At 38.9% G+C, this 22,576-nt stretch overlaps 1 protein-coding gene and 1 long non-coding RNA gene across 13 annotated transcripts in view; both read right to left on the bottom strand.

The window, feature by feature from the left end:
* Positions 1-22,576, bottom strand: part of LOC115216341 (serine/threonine-protein kinase tousled-like 2) — a 393,881-nt gene that overhangs the window by 203,338 nt on the left and 167,967 nt on the right. The gene's annotated exons all lie outside the window — the stretch shown is intronic.
* Positions 13,489-22,576, bottom strand: part of LOC118765153 — a 14,128-nt gene continuing 5,040 nt past the window's right edge. The window contains exons 2-3 of the long non-coding RNA XR_005001019.1: positions 20,059-20,062; positions 13,489-13,533 (exon numbers count right to left, since the gene is read on the bottom strand). This is a non-coding gene — a long non-coding RNA (uncharacterized LOC118765153). The remainder of the gene's footprint in view (positions 13,534-20,058; positions 20,063-22,576) is intronic.

Here is a 22,576-nt window from a genome sequence, read left to right as displayed (position 1 = left end):
GTTTATAGATATTTTGGATATAACTAGAATGTTCTGGAGATGCATATTTGAAATAGTTGTATATTTGAAATAGTTGTTAGATTGGCAAATTTGGTGCAGGCATGTTTTGCAACTAAGTGGTTTTGAGTTCAATTCTACCAAGCAGCATTTTGAGATAAGTGTCTTTTACTATAGCCACAGGTCAATCAATGCCTTGTGAGCGTGAATTTGGTAGCCAGAAACTGAGTGGAAGTCTATTGTGTGTGTGTCGTCTTTCTTTTATTCTTTTACTTGTTTCAGTTATTTGACTGTGGTCATGCTGGAGCACTGCCTTAAAGAACTTTGTAGTTGAAGAAAGCAACCCTAGGACATATTCTTTGTAAGCTTAGTACTTATTCTATCGGGGGTCTTTTGCCGAACTGCTAAGTTATGGGGGACGTAAACAGACCAACATCGGTTATCAAGCGATGGTGGGGGAACAAACATAGACACAAAGATACACACACATAAATATATAGATATCATCATCATCATTTAACATCCATCTTCCATACATGCATGGGTAGGACGGTTGACGGGAGCCAACCAGACAGAAAAAAACTACCCTAGGCTACTGTGTCTGTCTGTGTTGCCAGGGATTTTACGGCTGGATGCCCTTCCTAACACCAACCGTTCCACAGAGTGGACTCAGTGCTTTTTATGTGGCACTAGCACAGGTGAGGTTAGTTTTGGCCTGATTTTTACAGCTGAATGCCCTTCCAAATGCCAACCACGTTACAGTGTGGACCGGATGCTTTTAACATGGCACCAGCACTGGCAGGGTAACCAAGTAACTCACAAGACAAGGAATTATGAGAGAGGCTTCTTTCAGTTTCTGTCTACCAAATCCACTCATAAGGCTTTGGTACTCAACTGGTACTTCTTTTCTTGACCCCGAAAAGATGAAAGGTAAAAATCAACCTTGAAAGGATTTGAACTCTAAACGTAAAGACGGACGAAATGCTGCTATGCATTTTGTCTGGTGAAGTAACAATTCTGCCAGTTCGCTATGTTATTGGTTTCAAATTTCGGCACAAGGCCAGCAAATTGGGGGAGATGGCTGGTCAATTACAGCAACCTCAGTACTCATCTATTGTACCTCTTTTATTGACCCTGAAAAGATGGAAGACAAAGTCAGTTTTGTTGGAATTTGAATTTAGAATATGGTCGAAATGTTCGTGGATAGATTTGGATGATGCTGCTAATGTTGGACATGGTGAGACAGACTGCCCAGAGGAATAATGTTGACAATTATTATGTTGGTGAAAGCAGTGATGATGATGGTAATGATGATAATGGTAGCATCATAACAACAAAGTCAGCAACAATAATAAACAACCCCCCACCACCACACACAAACAGAGTAGACACAATAAAACCAATCAGAGACTAAGGATTATTGACTGACACCAAACATGTCCATGGACTGTTTATTATGGGAGGGGAGGAGAAGCACAAAATATTCCCCACAAAATTTCTACTAAAATCAGTTAGGCAACAGTAATAGCCTGGTTAGCACCAGTTATCAGAACATAGGTAGTGGTGGTTATGGTAGGCTGATGAGAACAATGGTATGATGGTGGCAGTGGTGATGCTGTACTTGAGTTGATAGTGGTGGTGATGAGGTTGAAGTGGTAGTGGTAGTAGAAGTGGTGGTAAAGGTTTCGAGGAGGGGGTCTACTGCCACCATCACCACCATGCTGCCATGTTATTAGATTTGCAGTCAATTATTACAAGACTGTCCCCTACATACATGCAAACACATTACTGACCATTACTCAACAGTCATTGCTGAAGCTACTCTGCTGCCGCCGCCACTACTATCACCACATATTTGCCAACATCCAACATATCACACACACATACACAACATCTAATACCACTGCCAACACCTAAAATACATCAAGGCTCTAACTCTCAATGAAGTCTCTACATAGTACCTGCAACTATTAGGCATAGCAGCTAAATCAATTATTTCACAATAATCTTTCAAAGTTTTCTTTTGTCTGAGGAGAGTCATTTTCTTTTAGTGCCTTATTATCTAACGCACTCACTGGTTAAGTTTCCATTCATTTATTATTTTCTTGAAATTTTCATTGCGTCTTTGAAAAGATTGCAAGACACAACGAAAATTTTAGGAAAAATAAATAAGTAAATGAGTAGAAACTTTACCAATGAGTGTGTTAAATAATAAGGCACTAAAAGAGAATGACCCTCCCCAGACACAACAAAATATGCTTCAACACACGAACTCACATAAAGAATCTTGCAAGCCAAATCCAAACACGAAATAAAACTTTCAAAGTTTATAAGATTCATATGACATCAACAATATGTGTGTGGTGGGGTGCAGTGATGGTTGTGTGGTAAGAAGTTTGCTTCCCAGCCACATGGTTTCCATTTCAGACCCATTGCATGGTACCTAGGGTAAATGTCTTCTGCTATTGCCCCGAGCCATATACATCAATATGTCAGGTGATGACCAGATTATCAGATGTTGTTATACATCGCTAGCCACAGTTCACTTAGCATCATTTTTTTTTTGCTTTCAAATGATGCTTCTCCACTAGCTAGGTGAGCAGACCAACATTTTGCCCCTGGATAGGATGCTCATCCATTACAGGGTTACTCATTTACAGCTGAGTGGACTGGACCAACATGACATGAAGTGTTTTGCTCAAGAACACTATATATATATATATGATGATGATGATGATGATGATAATGATGATGATATATATATATATATATATCATCATCATCATCATTGAGCATTTGTTTTCCATGGTGGCATGAGTTGGACAGTTTGACTAGAGTTGGCAAACTAGAGACTTGCACCAGCTCCCAATCTTATTTGGCATGGTTTCTGTGGCTGAATACCCTTCCGAATGCTAACCACTTTACAGAATGTGCTAGATGCTTTTATGTGGCACCACATGGGTACTTTTATGTAGCATCAACATGAGTGCTTCTTACCACCACATATGTACGCATCTATATATATATATATTTCTTTATCGCCCACAGGGGGCTAAACACAGAGGGAACAAACAAAGAGATTAAGTCAATTACATCAATCCCAGTGTGTAACTGGTACTTATTTAATTGACCATGAAAGGATGAAAAGCAAAGTTGACCTCGGCGGAATTTGAATTCAGAACGTAATGACAGACGAAATACTGCTAAGCATTTTGCCCAGCATGCTAACGATTCTGCCAGCAGGGCAAATTTTAGCCATTTCTCTGCCGACTGAAAAAAATTATGAACGATTTTTGAACCTTATTGGCTTCTCATCAGAGGTGTCAACATCATTCTAACAGTCTCCAGAGAAACAAATAACCAAACTGTTTATATTCTTAACAAATGTAGTAGTTACCCTATGAAAGAATCCTAATTTGCATACCGAAAGTGTGTAACACTCTGCATATATATATATGCCAGCCTCATCTGGCACCTGTGTCGGTGGCACATAAAAACACCATCCGAGCGTGGCCGTCTGCCAGCCTCGTCTGGCACCTGTGTCGGTGGCACATAAAAACACCATCCAAGCGTGGCCGTTCGCCAGCCTCGTCTGGCACCTGTGTCGGTGGCACATAAAAACACCATCCGAGCGTGGCCGTCTGCCAGCCTCGTCTGGCACCTGTGTCGGTGGCACATAAAAACACCATCCGAGCGTGGCCGTTCGCCAGCCTCGTCTGGCACCTGTGTCGGTGGCACATAAAAACACCATCCGAGCGTGGCCGTTCGCCAGCCTCGTCTGGCACCTGTGTCGGTGGCACATAAAAACACCATCCGAGCGTGGCCGTCTGCCAGCCTCGTCTGGCACCTGTGTCGGTGGCACATAAAAACACCATCCGAGCGTGGCCGTTCGCCAGCCTCGTCTGGCACCTGTGTCGGTGGCACATAAAATCACCCACTACACTCTCGGAGTGGTTGGCGTTAGGAAGGGCATCCAGCTGTAGAAACACTGCCAGATCTGACTGGCCTGGTGCAGCCTTCGGGCTCCCCAGACCCCAGTTGAACCGTCCAACCCATGCTAGCATGGAAAGCGGACGTTAAACGATGATGATGATAATGATGATGATATATGTGTTTGTGTTCGTATTTGCATCTCCTTGTCTTGACATCATGTGATTGTTGTAAATGTAAGCCATTTTTTTCCAGTATTCAGCGAAAACATGGGGAAATATCGTCTTACATGGGAACAGGTAAATGTTAGTGATGGGAAAGGCATCCAACTATAGAAAATCTGGTTTGATAAACCCCAATCTGACCCATGCAAAGAGGGAAAAGTGAAGATGCTTTTTTTTTACATTGTTGGAGCAAAAACGATTAAAATATTTTCCATTGCAAAAAGGTCCTAATAAGTATGGTTTGATAACGATTCCTTAGCCTTTATCAGATGCAATGAAATTGTTTAGAAAAGAGTATGTTAAATACACTTTAGTTAATTATTTTCCTTTTCTTGTTTGTCCATTTTTACAATTATCTTTTGCTTTATTTTTGTGAAATGTTATGTAATAGTTTTTTTCTATTATGATGTTATGTATGCATTGGCACTGCGTCGGTTACAACAACGTAACCACCAGTCCGTTAAATTAATGTGCAAGTGGCTGAGCAAGCAGTTACAACGAAGAGTATTCCAACTGATCCGATCAATGGAAGAGCCTGCACATGAAATTCACATGCAAGTGGTTGAGCACTCCACAGACACATATAACCTTAATGTAATTCTCAGGGATATTCAGCACGACACAGAATGTACAAGGCTAACTCTTTTAATTACAGGTACAACTCATTTTTGCCAGCTGAGCTCATTAAAGCAACATCAAAATAAAGTGTCTTGTTCAAGGAAAAAACATAACATGAGTAAATGAACTTATGACCTTATGATCACGAGGTGAACACCCTAACCACTATGTCACGTGCCTTCATAATATATATATATTATATATATATATATATATATATATATATATATATATATATATTATATATATATATATATATACATACATACACACACACACACACATATATATATAGGTGCAGGAGGGGTTATGTGGTTAAGTAGCTTGCTTCCCAACCACATGGTTCCGGGTTCAGTCCCACTATGTGGCACCTTGAGCAAGTATCTTCTACTATAGCTTCAGCCCTACCAAAGCCTTGTGAGTGGATTTGGTAGACAGAAACTGAAAGCTTGTCGTGCGTGTGTGTGTGCTTGTCCCCCACAACATCGCTTTCAACCGATGCTGGTGTGTTTACATCCCTGTCCATTAGCAGTTCAGCAAAAGAGACCAACAGAATAAGTACTAGGCATACAAAGAATAAGTCCTGGGGTCGATTTACTCAACTAAAGGTGGTGCTCCAGCATGGCCACACTCAAATGACTGAAACAAGTAAAAGAATATATATACTCTCTCTCTCTCTCTCACACACACACACACACACACAATTTGATCTTCTCTAAGATGTTCCTTGTAACCAATTTAGAGATTTACTTTGAATACTGACATGAAACATGCTATATATCTAATGGTGAATGTGTGTGTGTGTGTGCACGTGCGCGCACACAGATCTGTTATGACAGAAATATTCATATTTCAATAAGAGGTTACAGCAATGTATATACTACAAGATTTAATTTAAAATCCCTTCTGAACAGCATAGAGTACTTTACAAAATTAATTCATTTACATTTACTCTCAAAGAGATGTTGTAAGCATGGATATATATTACACTTGTTCCTGGTTAATTCCACTTGTTCTGTTGCATTTCATTTCTGTTACTAAAACATAACAATTGTACTACTATAAATTATATATAATAATATATTTATAATATTGTATTGCTGTATATTATATATAAATATTTCAGAACATATAAATTCTGTAGCATATTGAAATACTATGTCGCTTTATATTAAATATATTATAGATTTTATTTTGTATATTATAACACTATACTATTTATAAATTATCATTGATATAACTGGGTTACTATAGATTTTAACACAGTAACTACTATAAATTATCTGTGACATACTTAGGTTGTACTGCCATAGATTATGAAGGATATACTATAACACGCTACTGTCATAAATTATGTATGATATACTGTGTGGTAACAACTTTACTTCCCAACCACATGGTTCTTGGTTCAGTCCCCATGCGTGGCACCTTGGGCAAGTGACTTTTGTTATAGCCTTTGACCAACCAGAGTTTCGTGGGTGGATTTGGTGGACAGAAATTGAAGCCCCTTTCTCTCTCTCTCTCTCTCTCTCTCTCTCTCTCTCTCTCTCTCTCTCTCTCTCTCTCTCTCTCTCTCTTCTCTCTCTCTCTCTCTCTCTATATATATATATATATATATACACACACACACACACACACACACACAGACATACATATATATGTGTGTGTGTCTATCTGTGTTTCTCCCCAGCACACCCTTTGACAACTGGAGTTGGTTTGTTTATGTCCCTATAACCTAGGAGTTCAGTAAAAGAAACTAATAGAATAAGTGCCAAGATCAATTAGTTTAACTAAACCTGTCAAGGTGGTGCCCCATCATGGCCACAGTCCAATGATTGAAAGAAATAAAAAATATTCAAACACTGCACAATTATAAATGATATATAACACACTATAATACATCACAAGTACAAATTAATTGTTTAAGACTATAAAACTTCTCTTTTTCCACTAATGATTGTGAATGTAACTTGAAACACTGAGATGTCAGACTAATCTATGTATCAGGAGTTAGCAAACTGCAAGTGGAGTAAAAATGAAATTTTTGTGAGTAATGAGAACTCATTGGACATAAGTAAATTTGTATAAAAAATGTGTTCCTTGTTACAGCAGACGTTTTTCTTCTGGTGACACTGCATCTGTCCAATGTAATGAACATGTTTAGAAGAAACCAAGTGATATTTTATCACATTTGTTTTCTACTTATACATAACTATTATATCTTGGTAAGATGTAATAGCAGGGGCTCTATAGTGTGACTGGTAACACTTGGCAAGGTGAAAGATACATGGATCAAACCACACAGTGGGCCTGTTACATATTTATTTCTAAAACTGAACTATTGTTTGTAATGTTGACCACTAAGAATGGAATCTGAAGACAAAGATGAGAGAGTTTGAACTGAGGGAGGGGGGAGAGAGGAGAAAGAAGAGGGATGGGAAAGCAAAGGAGATAGGGGAGATGGGTGATTTGGGGAGGGGAAGGAGAGATAGGGAATCTGTGTGTGTGTGAGAGAGAGAGAGAGGGGTGATTTAATAACATAAAAGACAGTCTGGTGCTCTACCATTTCTGGCATTTGCCATCATCAAAATTATGTGAAATGTTAACTAATATTTTAATCTTAATGTTCTTTAAGAGGCTTAAATATCAAATAGTGTTTACAAATAAATATAATTAACAAACACACACACACAAAATGTGCACTCATACATCTGCACAAACACACAGTTGTCCACCAAACTTGGTGGAGATTATCCTCTTTACTTACACACACACACACACACACAAACTCTGGTATAAATTACTTGTTCACCAGAAAACAATTAATTTTCATGAATAATTAAGAAAACATGGAGAAGCAGCTCAGTTGTTGACAATTTAATAAATTTACCAACAAGTAGTCATGAAAAACAAGAGAGAAAAACAATAGATTTTTAAATTCCTATTTTCTGTAGTTTTGAAATTTAATTTGCACAAACTTTTTTATTGGTTTCCTTTTTTTTTCTTTTTTAAAGAATTCCAATGTTAGAGAGAGTATAATTTGAGCAAAACATAATTGAACCAAATAAATAAATGAATAAAATAATCTTCTACAATCTTGAAAATCAAAAGCAAAAGGAATTTAAATTTCCAATAATAATAATAATAATAATAATAATAATAATAATAATATAATAATAATAATAATAAAAATGACTTTGCACCAATGTAGCTGTGTGGTAAGAATCTTCCAAATTTTGTGGTCTTGGGTTTAGTTCCACTGCATGGCAGCTTGAATCTAGTATCTTTCACTAGAGCCCCATAACAAACAAAGCTCTGTGAGTGGATTTGGTAGAAGGAAACTGAAAGAAGCCTGTTGTGTATGTAAGTATATATATATATGTGTGTGTATGTGGATGTGTGACTGTGATTTAGTGTCTGTCCTCACCATTACTAGACAACCGGTGTTGGTTTGTTTTCATCCTTGTAACTTAGTAGCTCAGCAAAAGGAGACCAATAGAATAAGAACCAAACTTTAAAATAAGTACTGGGGCCAGTATGCTTGACCTAAAAGACACACGAGTGCATAGGATGCACCCTAACCTAGGCTATACTTTTTTAAAATAAATTATAACTAAAATAATGCTTTAATTCCTCTACTTACCTATATAACTTTGCTATTACCGGTAATTATAAGCAATTTATTGCATCCACATTCAACATAAAAACACACAATAGGCGGTTGTTTACCAGCACAGGTTTTGTAGACATACATACCATTTTGAGCGAGTTTTGAGACTACATTGAGTGCATTGGATGCAGGGGGATTTTTTAAGCCAATTTGTGGTAAAAAAAAATGTGTGTCTTATAGGCCATTATATATGATGTATATATGATGGGCTTCATTCAGTTTCCATCTACCAAATCCACTCACAAGGATTTGGTTGGCCTGAGGCTATAGCAGAAGACACTTGCCGAAGGTGCCACACAGTGGGACTGAACTCAGAACCATGTGGTTGGGAAGCAAGCTTCTTACCACACAGCCAATCCGGTAATAAAATTATGAATGAATACATCTACTTTCCACAGAGAAGGAGTTAATCATATATGCCATTCCTTCAAACATTGTGGGCCTATGATTATGTCTGAAATCAAGTAAAACAAACAAAAAAATACAAGTGGATGGTAGAACTAGTAAAGTGTCAACCAAAATGTATTGTATGCAGAGTTTAAATCTGCTCCTGTCTGACTTTGTGTGTATCCTTTCACGGTTGAATATGGTAAATATGAAGCAACTGCTAGGATCAGTCTGACTGACAAAAGCCACTTGACAAAATCTGTGACTGAGTGATATATTAGAAATATATATAATGAAAAGCTTGCACAGCAAAGTCCTGTGGAAGCAAACTTGGTTTCGTTACCACGTGGTCTGATTCCCACAATGTGACACTTTCAGCAACTGTCTACCAAATACAGGCTCAAGGAACTGTAATAGAAGACACTTACTCAAGATGCCATGTGGTGGAACTGAGCCTAGGACCACAATGTTGGGAAGCAAGCTTCATAATCACACAGCCACATTAATGCACCACGTTAATTCAATACGATGGATTTTCAGTTGATTGAAAAAGCAAAATGAATGACTTTTCATCACTAAAAATAAAGCAAATCTTCATCACAGCCTCAAAGATCATTCACAGCAGACCATGCCAAAGTTTGAGATTATTCTGAGCCATATCACATCTTCCAGTTATGATTTCATCTCAATTCAACCTCATAATCTATTCCTCATCACACACATTGCAACCTACACAAAGGAACTTTCACGCAATTCACAAAAAAAAAAAATCCTTATAAGCGCAGGGGTGACAGTGTGGTAAATAGCTTGCTTACCAACCACATGGTTCTGGGTTCAGTCCCACTGCATGACACCTTGGGCAAGTGTCTTCTGCTATAGCCTTGGGCCAACCAAAGCATAGTGAGTTGATTTCGTAGACAGAAACTGAAAGAAGCCTGTCATGTGTGTGTGTGCTTGTGTGTCTGTTTTTGTCCCTCCACCATCGCTTTAGAACTGATGCTGGTGTGTTTACGTCCCTATAACTTAGCAGTTTGGCAAAAGAGACCGATAGAATAAGTACTAGGCTTACAAAGAGTAAGTTCTGGGTTCAATTTGTTCAACTAAAGGCTGTGCTCCAGCATGGCTGCAGTCAAATGACTGAAACAAGTAAACGAGTAAAAGGATAAAGAGTGTAGCTGAATTCCATCTGATCTATGAATTAAATTCATCATCATCAACATAGCATACACTTTTCCATCCTTGCATGAGTCTGACAGAATTTGCTGAAATATCTTTCTAAGCACGAATGCTCTTCCAGTCACAAATCCTCACCTATTTCCAAGTAAGCTCAAATTTCCCAACAACCAGACATGTTTTCACTGAAGATTGAAAATGGCAGACACCACTTGTATGTTGGTGACACTCATTTACAACTATCACACTGTTACATCACATCAAGACAAGGAGAGAATATGAAATGCACAGACACGCATAAACCAACAGGTTCCTTGCAATTTCTGCCTTTGAAACCCACTCACAACACTTTGGTCCACTTGGGGCTATAAAAGAAGACACTTGCCCACAGTACCTTGCAGTGGGACTGAACCTGAAACCATGTGGTTGGGAAGCAAGCTTCTTACCAAACAACCACATATGATTAACATAGAATGGAATGACTTGGTTGTTGAAGCCAAAGTTAAGAACAAATAATAATTTTAAATTGATATACTTTTATTTGTTTCAGTCATTTGACTACGGCCATGCTGGAACATCGCCTTTAGTCGAACAAACCAAACCTAGGACTTATTCTTTGTGAGCCCAGTACTTATTCTATTTGTCTCTTTTTGCCACACCACTAAATTACAGGGACATAAGTTACCAACATCAGTTGTCAAGTGGTGGTGGGGGACAAACACACACACACCACACACACACACACACACACATATATATACACAGCAGTTGGACAAAATAATGGAAACACCTAGCATCATAGTATCATAATTTTGAAATATCTATAAAACTGTCAAAAGCTTGTTTACTTTTATATTTTTTGATTTATTTTTAGTGTTGCTTAATATGTTTTGCTAAAATTGCTGTTTCTTTTCAGATATCATCAGAAAAAGGTAATTAAAATTCATTAAATTGACAGATCTATTGGACCTTCAAAAGGTCAAATTCTTGGTGTTTGTATGGCAAGTGCTAGCATAATGAAAACAGCCAAAATGTTTGGTGTATCAAGAAGTACTTTCTCAAAAGTATACATGTGGAAACAGCCAAAAGAAGCATTTGACCCACACTACCTTCTTCCAACTGTTAAACATGGAGGAGGATTTGTGATGATCGGAGGAGCTATAGCTTGGAAATCTGCCAGCCCAATGGTTTCCCTTCATGGCAGAATTAATAGTTAAGACTATTCAAGCATTTTATCTGAGGAAATTCATCCTATGGCTGTGGAACTGTTTCTAGAGGGAAATGCAATCTTTCAGGATGATAATGCACCAATTCACACAGGTAAAGTTGTTACTGAATAGCATGAGGAACATTCTAGTGAAGTTGAACACCTTATCTGGCCACCACGGTCCCTAGATCTCAATATTATTGAACACTTATGGTGCATTTGAGGAAAAAAAGGATTCGATATCCTCAACTACAAGAACTAAGGACTGTTTTAGCTGAAGAATGGACAAGAATTCCTTTGGAAACAATTCAAACTTTGTACGAGTCCATACCTCATAGAATTCAAGCTGTAATTACTGCCAATGCGGTCCTACTCCATATTAAAATAAATTTGTTTGAAATTCTAATGTGTTTCCATTATTTCGTCCAACCCTTGTGTGTGTTTATATATATATATATGAATATATGACAGGCTTCTTTCAGTCTCTGTCTACCAAATCCACTCACAATGCTGTAGTTGGCCCAAGGCTATAGTAGAAGACACTTGCTCAAGGTGCCACACAGTGGGACTGAACTTGGAGCCATGTGGTTGGAAAGCAAGCTTCTTACCACACAGCCACTAACTACCAGAATAAACCATATTTTAATTATTCAGAATGAAAGAATCACATTACAGATCAAATCTTCTTTCTTTCCTCCTCAAATCTGGCAGAAGACGCAGAAGGAAAGATTAACTAGAAAATATTCAGTTAAGCAAATGTCTCCTACAGTATTGTAAATTGGTAGCTTTTGAGTTGGAATGAAATACATTTGATTCCAATCAAAAAAATCTAGAGATGATGATGATGATGAAGAAGAAAAAATGGTTAAGAAGTGAAGGGGAGAATGAGTGGAAGAAGAAGAACGAAGGACAGGAAAATATAATGAATTTCAGGAAAGAGGGGAATAAGTAGTAAAGAATGATCTAAAAGCAAAAAAAAATAAAGAGAGAGAGAGAGAGGAAGAATTGGGGAAATAGAAGCAGAATTGGAAAAAGAATTAGAAGAATAACAATCAAAGAAGCAAGAAAATAAAAGATAGGTAAAGAAGGAAGAAATTTGTTCAATATATCATGAAAGTGTGTGTGTGTGAGAGAGAGAGAGAGAGAGAGAGAGAAGTAACTGTTGAGCAGAATGTTAAACACGGCAGCAGATAATAAATATATTATGCAACTTAATGGGATTGTCTTGGCAGCATTGTACATCAAATTACTTACTTCCTAAAGCATACTAAATTTCCAAACTGTAAATCCAAAGGCAGTGAGGTTTCATAACAACAACAACGATGACGACAATGATGATGATGATGCCGATAATGATGATGATGTCGATGGAAACAATGATGATGATGATGATGATGATGGTGATGATGATGGTGATAATGATGATGATGATGATGAAGTAAATATATTCAGTTTAAGCAGAATTCAACACAGATTTAGCAAACTACTATTAACCAACATTTCTATTTTTAGATTTAGAAAATATTCTGTTTTGTTTGTTTTTGAACTCCACTAGATTTGAGCGAGATAGAAAGAGAGATAGATAGATAGAAAGAGAGGGAGAAGGGAGAGAGAGAGAGAAAGGAGAGAGAGAGAGAGATAGTGTGTGTGCATGCGAGTTCTATGTGGGTGTCCATGTGTGTGTGAACATGTGTCTGCAAGTGTGCATATGTATGCGAGCATGGATCTATGGGTGTGAATGTCTACACCAATGTGTGTGTGTGTGTGTCTGCAAGAGAATGTCTGTTGATGTGCATGAGGCTGTGTCTACGTCAGTGAACGTCTCTATGTGTGAATATGTGTGTGTGTGTATAAGTGTGTGTCTGTGCGAATGTCTGTTAATGTGCATGAATGTGCATCTGTATGTGTGGGTATCTCTATGTATGTGAATACTTGTGTGTGTGTGTATGCATGTGAGAGAGTAAGAGAGAGGCTATAGGCAAATCCAAATGGTTAATGAATTGGCTTTGAAATCACAAAGTCCCAGATCTGACCTGATCCAATCCAACGGAATGGTTCTTTAATGCTATTCTTACCATGTTTCTGCTGAAATATTCTTTTCATCTTTACTCTTTTATTTGTTTCAGGCATTTGACTGCAGCCATGCTGGGGCACTTCCTTTAGTCCAACAAATTGACCTCGGGATTCATTCTGTAAGCCCAGTACTTATTCTAAGTTACGGGGATGTAAACACACCAGCATCAGTTGTCAAGCGATGGTGGGAGAACAAACACACACACACACACACACACACATGATGGGCTTCTTTCAGTTTTCCTCTACCAAATCTACCCATAAGGCTTTGGTTGGCCCAGAGCTATAGTAGAAGACACTTTCCCAAGATGCCACATAGTGGGACTGAACATGGAACCATGTGGTTGGTAAGCAAGCATTTTACCACACAGCCACTCCTGCTTTTGTTTTTAATAATTTTGAAACAAATGAATTCATAGTAAAATAACTTAGTCGTAATTAACTTGGTATTTGAAACATAAATTAACATGAAATTTTAATTTAGATCACTTTAATTCTTTTAGTGTCAAGATTATTGAAGCAGCAACAATGTGTGTTTATTCACATCATTTAGAATTTATCCTGCATTATTTTGTAGCCTTGAGATTTCGATGTTCAAAATGACATTGTAGGGTAGGTGTGAGATGATGGACCAGGCCAGTTTGAACATTAAACATGTAGAACATTTGGCCAGATATGGCTGGGTTAAATGCTAAAGGGTTAAAACAGTAAGTTTGTATCAAAGAACCAAGAGCAGTCTCAAGATAGTTGGTATCCAAAGGTTTAAGCAAAGGTCTCTAACTACAACCCATGCTCTGCAAATTAAATTGGCTAAGATGGGGACCACGAGGAAGGTGTCTTGAATGGATTGTGGCTTTTATTCTAAGGGGTGGCCTTGGTTTTGACATACACAGTGTTATAATGATTCTGTTGCAGTGGTTCCCAACCTCTTTTTATGCCACCCACCAAACTTTTAATATGTTCTCGCACCCCTTAAAGTAATAATGTATATAAGAATAAAGGTGCCCAAAGCAACTGCCCTCTTTGATCCCCTATAAATGCAGCTCAGCTCGCACCCATTGGAATGCTATCTTGCATTCCCAAGGGGTGTGAGCACCCCTGTGTTAAGGGATTAGGTTTATAGTACAAGTGTTTGTGGAATACTTGATCATTTACACTACAGTGAATTCTACTGAACAAACAACTATAACAGTAACTTTTTAAAACCACTGTGAAAGCCAACATCCAATCTATTTATGTGGGAGTGGTGAAAGCATGTGGTCTAGCAGATAAAGTGTTGCACTCATGATTGCAAGATTGTTGTTTCAATTCCTGGACCAGGCAGTGCATTGTGTTCTTGAGTAAAAGCACTTCATTTCCTGTTCCAGTCCACTCAGGTGTAAAACAAGTTCCAGTAGTGGCTGGGAGGTGAACTCTGTGGCAGACCAGCATCATATTCAGAAATAGCAGCAAAATCTCCCTCAACTCAAACATTACGCTCTTAAAAAGAGGAAGAATACCTTGGATAATGTGGTCTCAGATCACACTACTTGGAAGGAGGAAAAGAGACAAAATGGACATGCTTCTTATGCCTGCCCAGTGATGGCTAACAAGGGGCTAAATGATAACAACAGGTTGGTTTTTAACAATATATTTGGTATAGATTACCCTAGAAAAATGCCCTCAAAAGCAATGCCTTGCATCTGATTGACTAAGAACATACTATGACCTCTGACCTAAAGACGTACTGCAGTCTCTGCTTTTTGCACCTCTAAACAAGGTCTTTACATAGCATGGCCCTTCTCTAACACTGTTTTTCACCATTTAGACCCTACACCAACCATTCCTTCTCTTGATTTTTCTCCAGAGAATGCCAGTATTCTGGAATTCTCTATCTGTCCATATTTCTCCTACAGATGTCAACTTATAGATTCTTTTTATTCTTTTACTTGTTTCAGTTATTTGACTGCGGCCATGCTGGAGCAACGCCTTTCATCAAGCAAATCGACCCAGGACTTATTCTTTTGTAAGCCTAGTACTTACCCTATCGGTCTCTTTTTGCCAAACCGCAAAGTTACGGGGATGTAAACACACAAGCATTGGTTGTCAAGGGATGTTGGGGAGGACAAACACACACATACAAACATATACACACACATACATTTATACATATACATACATATATACAACGGGCTTCTTTCAGTTTCTGTCTACCAAATCCACTCACAAGGCTTCGGTCGGCCCAAGGCTATAGTAGAAGACACTTGCCCAAGGTGCCATGCAATGGGACTGATCCTGTAACCATGTGGTTGGTAAGCAAGCTACTTACCACACAGCCATCAACCATATGAATTTCACCAGTTTCACAGAACCTGTGAAGATGAAGGGCACTGCATCTTCCCCTTGACTAAATCATAAACGGTAGCACATTTGTTGTGGATGTATGATGCCAGCGTCAAGAAAAGTCATTTGAAGAATAAAGCGTAGGAGCATTATCTGCAGAGCAGTGTGCACAATATTGAAATTACAAAGAGAAGGTTTTAAAACTCTAGAAGGAAGTATTTGAAGGACAGAACCAACCCCAGAGATATTCCATCAAAAATATATCTGAAATGTTGCTAAATGAAATATATAATGATGCACACCTTAATTTAATCTCAGACCAACTTTCTGAAACTCCTCACCTAAATTTTTATAAATAAATAATGTCTTTTACTAAAATAATTGAAGTTTATTTCTGCTATCCTTCCCCAACCCAAACTAATGTCATCTGTCTTCCTTTATTCCTGATTTTTCCAATTTAGCGCTTTTGTACTTCCAGATGGATGAAAATGCATAATTTCACTCAGGTGAAAAGTATTTGTATTATTTGGAACTATCTTGTAGAAGTGATGGTAATGGAGGATTCAATGGTTTTTCATTTTGTTTTTTTTTTACTGAATAAATAAATCTTTGTATGGTGGAGTGATGAAGGCCTTGTGAAGTGGGATTTCGTAGAATGCAAGAACGAATACAATGGCCAAGATTAATGATTTACAAAAAGAGCTGAAATTCAAACCAACAAGTATAGGATGCTAAGGTCTTAAGCACCCAGTTAATGTTGTAAAGTGGTTGGCATAAGGAAGAGCATTCAGCTATAGTAATCAGGCCAAAGCAGACACTGGAGCATGTTGTGGTCCTTGGACCAATCAGATCCTGTTAAAACCCACACCAGCGTGGAATATGGACATAAAATGACACCACTGCTGATGCCAAAAACGATCTCTGAATATCAAAAGCAAATTATTTTTCCCACACACACAGAACAAAAGTAAGCTTCCACATTCACTTGACCTTTTCGTTGGAATATTTCTGATGAAATACACGTTTTTTGTTTCACTTAATACTGAAAATAAGGTAGAATTTAGTAAAATAGCTGGTGACTGGAACATGAATTAGCAAGTTTCAATGGAAGGTTTTAATTTACATCATAGAACCAGGGGCAGTTTTAGGAGGGTATCAAAAAGTTTAAGTGAAATCAGAAGGTAAAAAGCATATTTATTTTCTTTTTTATTCATAGTTTAGTCAGAGAAAGAAGGATAGTGTCCAGGATCAATTTCAGGGCCTACAAGAGCGATAGGAGGAAGAGAATAAGTTATGTTCAGACCAAAGATCTAGTTCAAATGCTTTCTTAAAGCACCTAAGATCAGGATGTAGGATAGTCTAGAAATCCTGAGGGGTTTTCTAAGGCTTCAACCAACCTCAGAAGGGATTATGTGACCCACTCATTTCATAGTTGGATAATTAGTGATGCAGAGGGCAACTAGGTGTAAGAAACAACTGCCCCAAACCCATTTAAGTAGAGATAAACATAGGGAGAGATGCCTCCAGCCCAGTATTATACAGCTAGTCAAGGGGTTTTGTCTTGGTGACATCATTAGTGTCTAGTACACTCTGTAAAGTGGTTGGCATTAGGAAGGGCATCTATCTGTAGAAACCATGCTAAAAACAGACGTTGGAGCTTGACACAGTTCTCTGACCTGCCAGATCCTGTCAAACTATCCAATCCATAGCCGCATGGAATATGGACACTAAATGGGTTATAATAGAAGAAACTTACACAAGGTGCCACATAGCAGGACTGAATCTGGAACCATGTGGTTGGGAAGCAAGCTTCTTACCACACAGCCACATATTAAGCACACACACACACACACACGATGCCCTTCCACACAGGTCTTATCTACTCAATTGACAAGGCACTGATTGGCCTGGGGCTATAGTAGAAGACACTTGCCCAGGATGCCACGCAGTGGAACTGTACCTGGAACCATTTGGTTGGGAAGCAAGCTTCTTACCACACAACCACATATAACATATACATACATACGATACCCTTCCACATAGCTTTTATCTACTCAATTGACTTACAAGGCATTGATTGACCTGGGGCTACAGTAGAAGACACTGGGTATTGTGCACAGGCACTGAACCCAAAATCTTAACAACGCAGCCATGTTTGTGTGCATATTCACACACACCTACATACAATCTGTTCATACACTATTATGCATTACACACACAATGCAATATAAGTTAATGTGTATGTATGTGAGTCTGTGTGTCCATACACATACTGACGTAGTCATATCAAAGTGATGTTATTGTAGGAATGTTACCAAGTTATTTCAGTTGCTTAGCAACCACAGTCTCATAGTTAAAATATATTTGAGACGAAACAAACATGCTCAGATCAGCTGTTTCATGACCAACACCATCTGTCTGTTTGTCTGTCGCTTTCTCTCTACTTAGAGAAAAGTAACCTTTACAGGTTCCCCCAAATCACACCCTAACGTCTTAAATAAAGAGTGACATACATTTGACAATGCAGTCCTCCTCTCTCTCTCTCTCTCTCTCTCTCTCTCTCTCTGTAATGTGGCCATGTGGTAAGAAGCTTGCTTTCCAACCACATGGTCATGAGTTCAGTCTCCTGGCATGGCACCTTTGGCATGTGTATTCTACTATAGCCTCAGACTGACCAAAGCCTTGTGAGTGGATTTAGTAGACAGAAACTGAAAGAGGCCTGTTGTGTGTGTATGTGTACATGTATACACAAAGTCACACATTGATATATATATATATATATATATATATATATATATATATATATATATATATATATATATGTGTGTGTGTGTGTGTGTGTGTGTATATATATATATATATATATGTATATATTGGTTCGACTACCATCTGTGCAACATCTATATGCCTTCCTATGCCTGTTAAATCTTATGTCCCTGCTTATGTCCCCACATACGCCAGCTTAATTTAATTGGTCCTTAGTCAAAAGACACCTGTTGTTATGTTCTGTTAATTGCATATGTATTTGCATAACGTTTCTCTGTTTTTTTCTGTCCTTGTTTTTGTATACATTCGCTGCTTTCTTCCAAGGAATCTAATGCTCTTAGCTTAGTTTTTCCTTGGGGCTGGCCAAAAAGGAGCAATCTCAAGCATAACTAGCCGAAATTGCAAAGATAATCTGGAACTCGGTTGAGGATAGAAACCTCCGAATGACCCATCCTTGTTTTTTTTTTGTATCATCTGTCTGGATGTTTTGCGTTCTTGTCCCATAGACCGAGACCTATGGAAACATGCTGTGTGTGAGAAGACCCGGCAGGACAAGTGAGGCCATAATCCCGTGGCCTACACCTGGGATGTAGCCAGCCCGCTTATGCATTCCTTTCCTTCTTGGGACACACAACTCCACTTGTGAAGACCTGTTGAGGCAAGTGAAGATCAAAATCAAAATCGTAATCTATCAACATCAATGGAATTTGTAGCTGTGATACCAGTGCCGGTGGCACGTAAGAGAACCATCCGAAAATGGCCGTAGCCAGTGCCACCCGACTGGCCTCCGTGCCGGTGGCACGTAAAAAGCACCATCCAACCGTGGCCACTGCCAGCTTCGTCTGGTCCCAGTACCAGTGGCATGTAAAAAGCACCATCCGATCGTGGCCGTCTGCCAGTGCCGGTGGCACGTAAAACGCAACCACTACACTCACGGAGTGGTTGGCATTAGGAAGGGCATCCAACTGTAGAAACACTGCCAGATCAGACTGGGCCTAGTGCAGCCTTCTGGCTTCCCAGACCCCAGTTGAACCGTCCAATCCATGCCAGCATGGAAAGCGGACGTTAAATGATGATGATGATGATGATGATGATGATGATATATATATATATATACACACACACACCACACACACACACATATATATATATATATATATACACACACATAAGTGCCCTGACAGAAAAGTTGGACCTAAGAATGGATTCCCATGCAGTTTCTATCAATGTAATTCAATATAGCCCTGGTTGGCCCAGGGCTATATTAGAAGACATTTGCCCAAAGTGCCCCACAGTAGGACTGAATCCCAAACCATTTACTTGGAAACCGAGTTTATAACCACACAGCCATATCAGTAAACTATATATATATATATATATATATATATATATATATTAAGAGTGATAATGATCAAGGAACATCTTTGATCAATCAAGGTTGGCCCAGGGCTCTACTGCAACAATAACCAGTCAGGCAGTTTTGCCAATTCAATAAGCCAATCGTTATTAAGTGTGTGTATGTGTGCGTGTGTTTAACATACAGCTTGCAATGAATTCTCACTTGCCATCAAAGACATCCAAAAGTTGAGAGATGTGCAAGGCAAGACACAGGTTGATAGCTGAAACACACCTTCCTCATAACAGTAGCAGTCACACAGCTATTGTCACAACAAGGCTCTCCCCACCCCCACCCTTCTCCCCCCCCCCTCTTTTCTCTCTTTCCCTCTAAAGGGTGATGTTTTTGTTTTCTCCTTTATTGCATATCTAATATGAAAAATAAAAAAAAATAAATAAAAATTCACAAAACAATACCAACACCGGGGGGAACAATAAAATAAAAATGACCAAATTAAAAGATCGACAGATAAATACAAATAAAAACAAACGATAAAAGTGATTCAAAAACAAAAACAAAAAAAACACGGAACAAAATACACGTAACGTAAGCCTCTTCTTTACTCCATAATCTTATCGAAAAAAATTTATTCGGATATTTCCGATATTCACATACCCACACCTCCTTACAGTTACTATTCAATACAGAAAAGGGCAATATTATCCCACTCTTGGTATTGGTGAAAATATTTATGATAGAGAAGGGGAGGGGATATGCGGGGGGGGGGGTCTTAACTATAATATAAAGTAGGTTTGTCAGTGTTTGGTAACACAACAGGAGATATGGTGCGTGGGGGGAGGAGACAGGGGGGAAAATAAACAGAAAGATAACAAAAAAAAAACACACACCTAAACTAACCAAGCCAAACCTTTATGACAGATTTTGCTGTACACTTGAAGCGGCTTATATAAAGTATTGAACTATCTATCTTTGGAATTCTTTGATTCGATTTACCATTAAAATTGATTGGATTGACAGCAACAAAAAAAAAAAGGAAAAACAGAAAGAAAATCAGGAATCTGTTTCAAGCAAAGATGTCTTTTCTTTTTTGTTTATTGTTTGTTTTGTGTTGTTTTTCTTTTGTTATAAATAGCAAAGTTGTTGCTTTTTTTTAGTTCCAATGAAATTTTTGGCTTTATAGTGCGGGAGGGCAGTGACAGAGAGAGAGAGAGAAAGAGGTGGTGGAGAGTGTTTATCAGAAAGAGAGAAGGGTGATGAAAATGAGAGAGAGAGAGAGTGTGTGTGTGTGTGAGTGAAAGAGAGAGAGTGTATGTGAGTGAAAGAGAGAGAGTGTATGTGAGACAGTGTGTGTGTGTGAGAGATTGTGTGTGTGAGAGAGAGTGTGTGTGTGAGAGAGAGATTGTGTGCGTGTGAGAGAGAGTGTGCGTGTGTGAGAGAGAGTGTGCATGTGTGAGAGAGAGTGTGCATGTGTGAGAGTGTGTGTGTGAGAGAGAGAGAGACGGTGTATGTGAGAGAGTATGTGTATGTGTGTGTGTGTGAGAGAGAGAGTATGTGTGAGAGAGAGGGGGGGGCAAAGAGAAGGAGTGCATGCTTGAAAGAGAGTGAAGAATGTGTGTGTGTGAGAGAGAGAGAGAGAGAGAGAGAGAGAGAGAAACAGACAGACAGAAAAAGAAAGGAGAGAGTGCATATATCTGAAAGAGAGAGAGAGTGAGGAGAGAGAGAAACAGAAAAAGCATGTGTGTGTGTGTGTGTGTGTGTGCATGGGAGACTATAAAATAAAAAGAGGGACTCGAGTGTACAAGAGGTAAAACATGGAATGAAAGTGTCATTATGTAAATACAGTGTGAGTGAAAAGTGAATGAGTGAGTGAGAGTGAATGAGTGAGTGAGTGTAAATATCAGTGTGTTTCATGGCAACCATACATTGGTGACAAAGTAAAACCACATCACAGAACTCAGGTTACCCTTCAAGTCCAGAAAATACTTCAACAGTGTGATTAGGTGCTGATCTTAAAATAAAACTCAAATGGAACACGCATTAGGATCCGGCTCCTACATTAGAGACTGTGCTGTTTCTACACAACTTCCATCTCCTCCCTACCACCCATCCTCAAACACACACACACATCAGGGACAATAATTCCACACTTCTAAACATACAAGCATCATAGGTGATATGTGGAGGTGCAATGGCCCAGTGGTTAGTGCAGCGGACTCGTGGTCATAGAATCGCGGTTTCAACTCCCAGACCGAGCGTTGAGTGTTTATTGAGCAAAGTCACCTAAAGCTCCACGAGGTTCCAGCAGGTGGGGGTGGCGAACTCTGCTGTGCTCTTTCACCACAACTTTCTCTCACTCTTACTTCCTGTTTCTGTTGTACCTGTATTTCAAAGGGCCAGCCTTGTCACACACTGTGTCACGCTGAATCTCCCTGAGAACTACATTAAGGGTACACATGTCTGTGGAGTGCTCAGCCACTTGCACGTTAATTTCACAAGCAGGCTATTCTGCTGATTGGATCAACTGGAACCCTTGTTGTAACCGATGGAGTGCCACGTTACAGGTGATATATCAGTAACAGAACTTTGGCTACACCTGCAAACATCACAGACCCCCACAGATGGGACAGTGTGGTTGCTATACTGAAGGTGCAAGCATGGCTATGTGGTTAAGAAGCTTTCCTTGCAATCAAATGGCTTTGAGTTCAGTCGCACTTCGCAGTACCTTGGGCAAGTGTCTTTTACTATGGCCCCAGGCTGAAAAATGCCTTTGGACTAAGTTTAAGAGATGGAACTGTTTAAAAGCTCATGTGTGCATGTTTATGTGTGTATGAGCAAATGGATGCACGCACGTG

This window comes from Octopus sinensis, linkage group LG10 (genome assembly GCF_006345805.1).
Source record: "Octopus sinensis linkage group LG10, ASM634580v1, whole genome shotgun sequence".
In the NCBI taxonomy this organism is placed as follows: Eukaryota; Metazoa; Mollusca; class Cephalopoda; order Octopoda; family Octopodidae; genus Octopus; species Octopus sinensis.
This window is presented reverse-complemented; position numbering and strand designations above follow the sequence as displayed.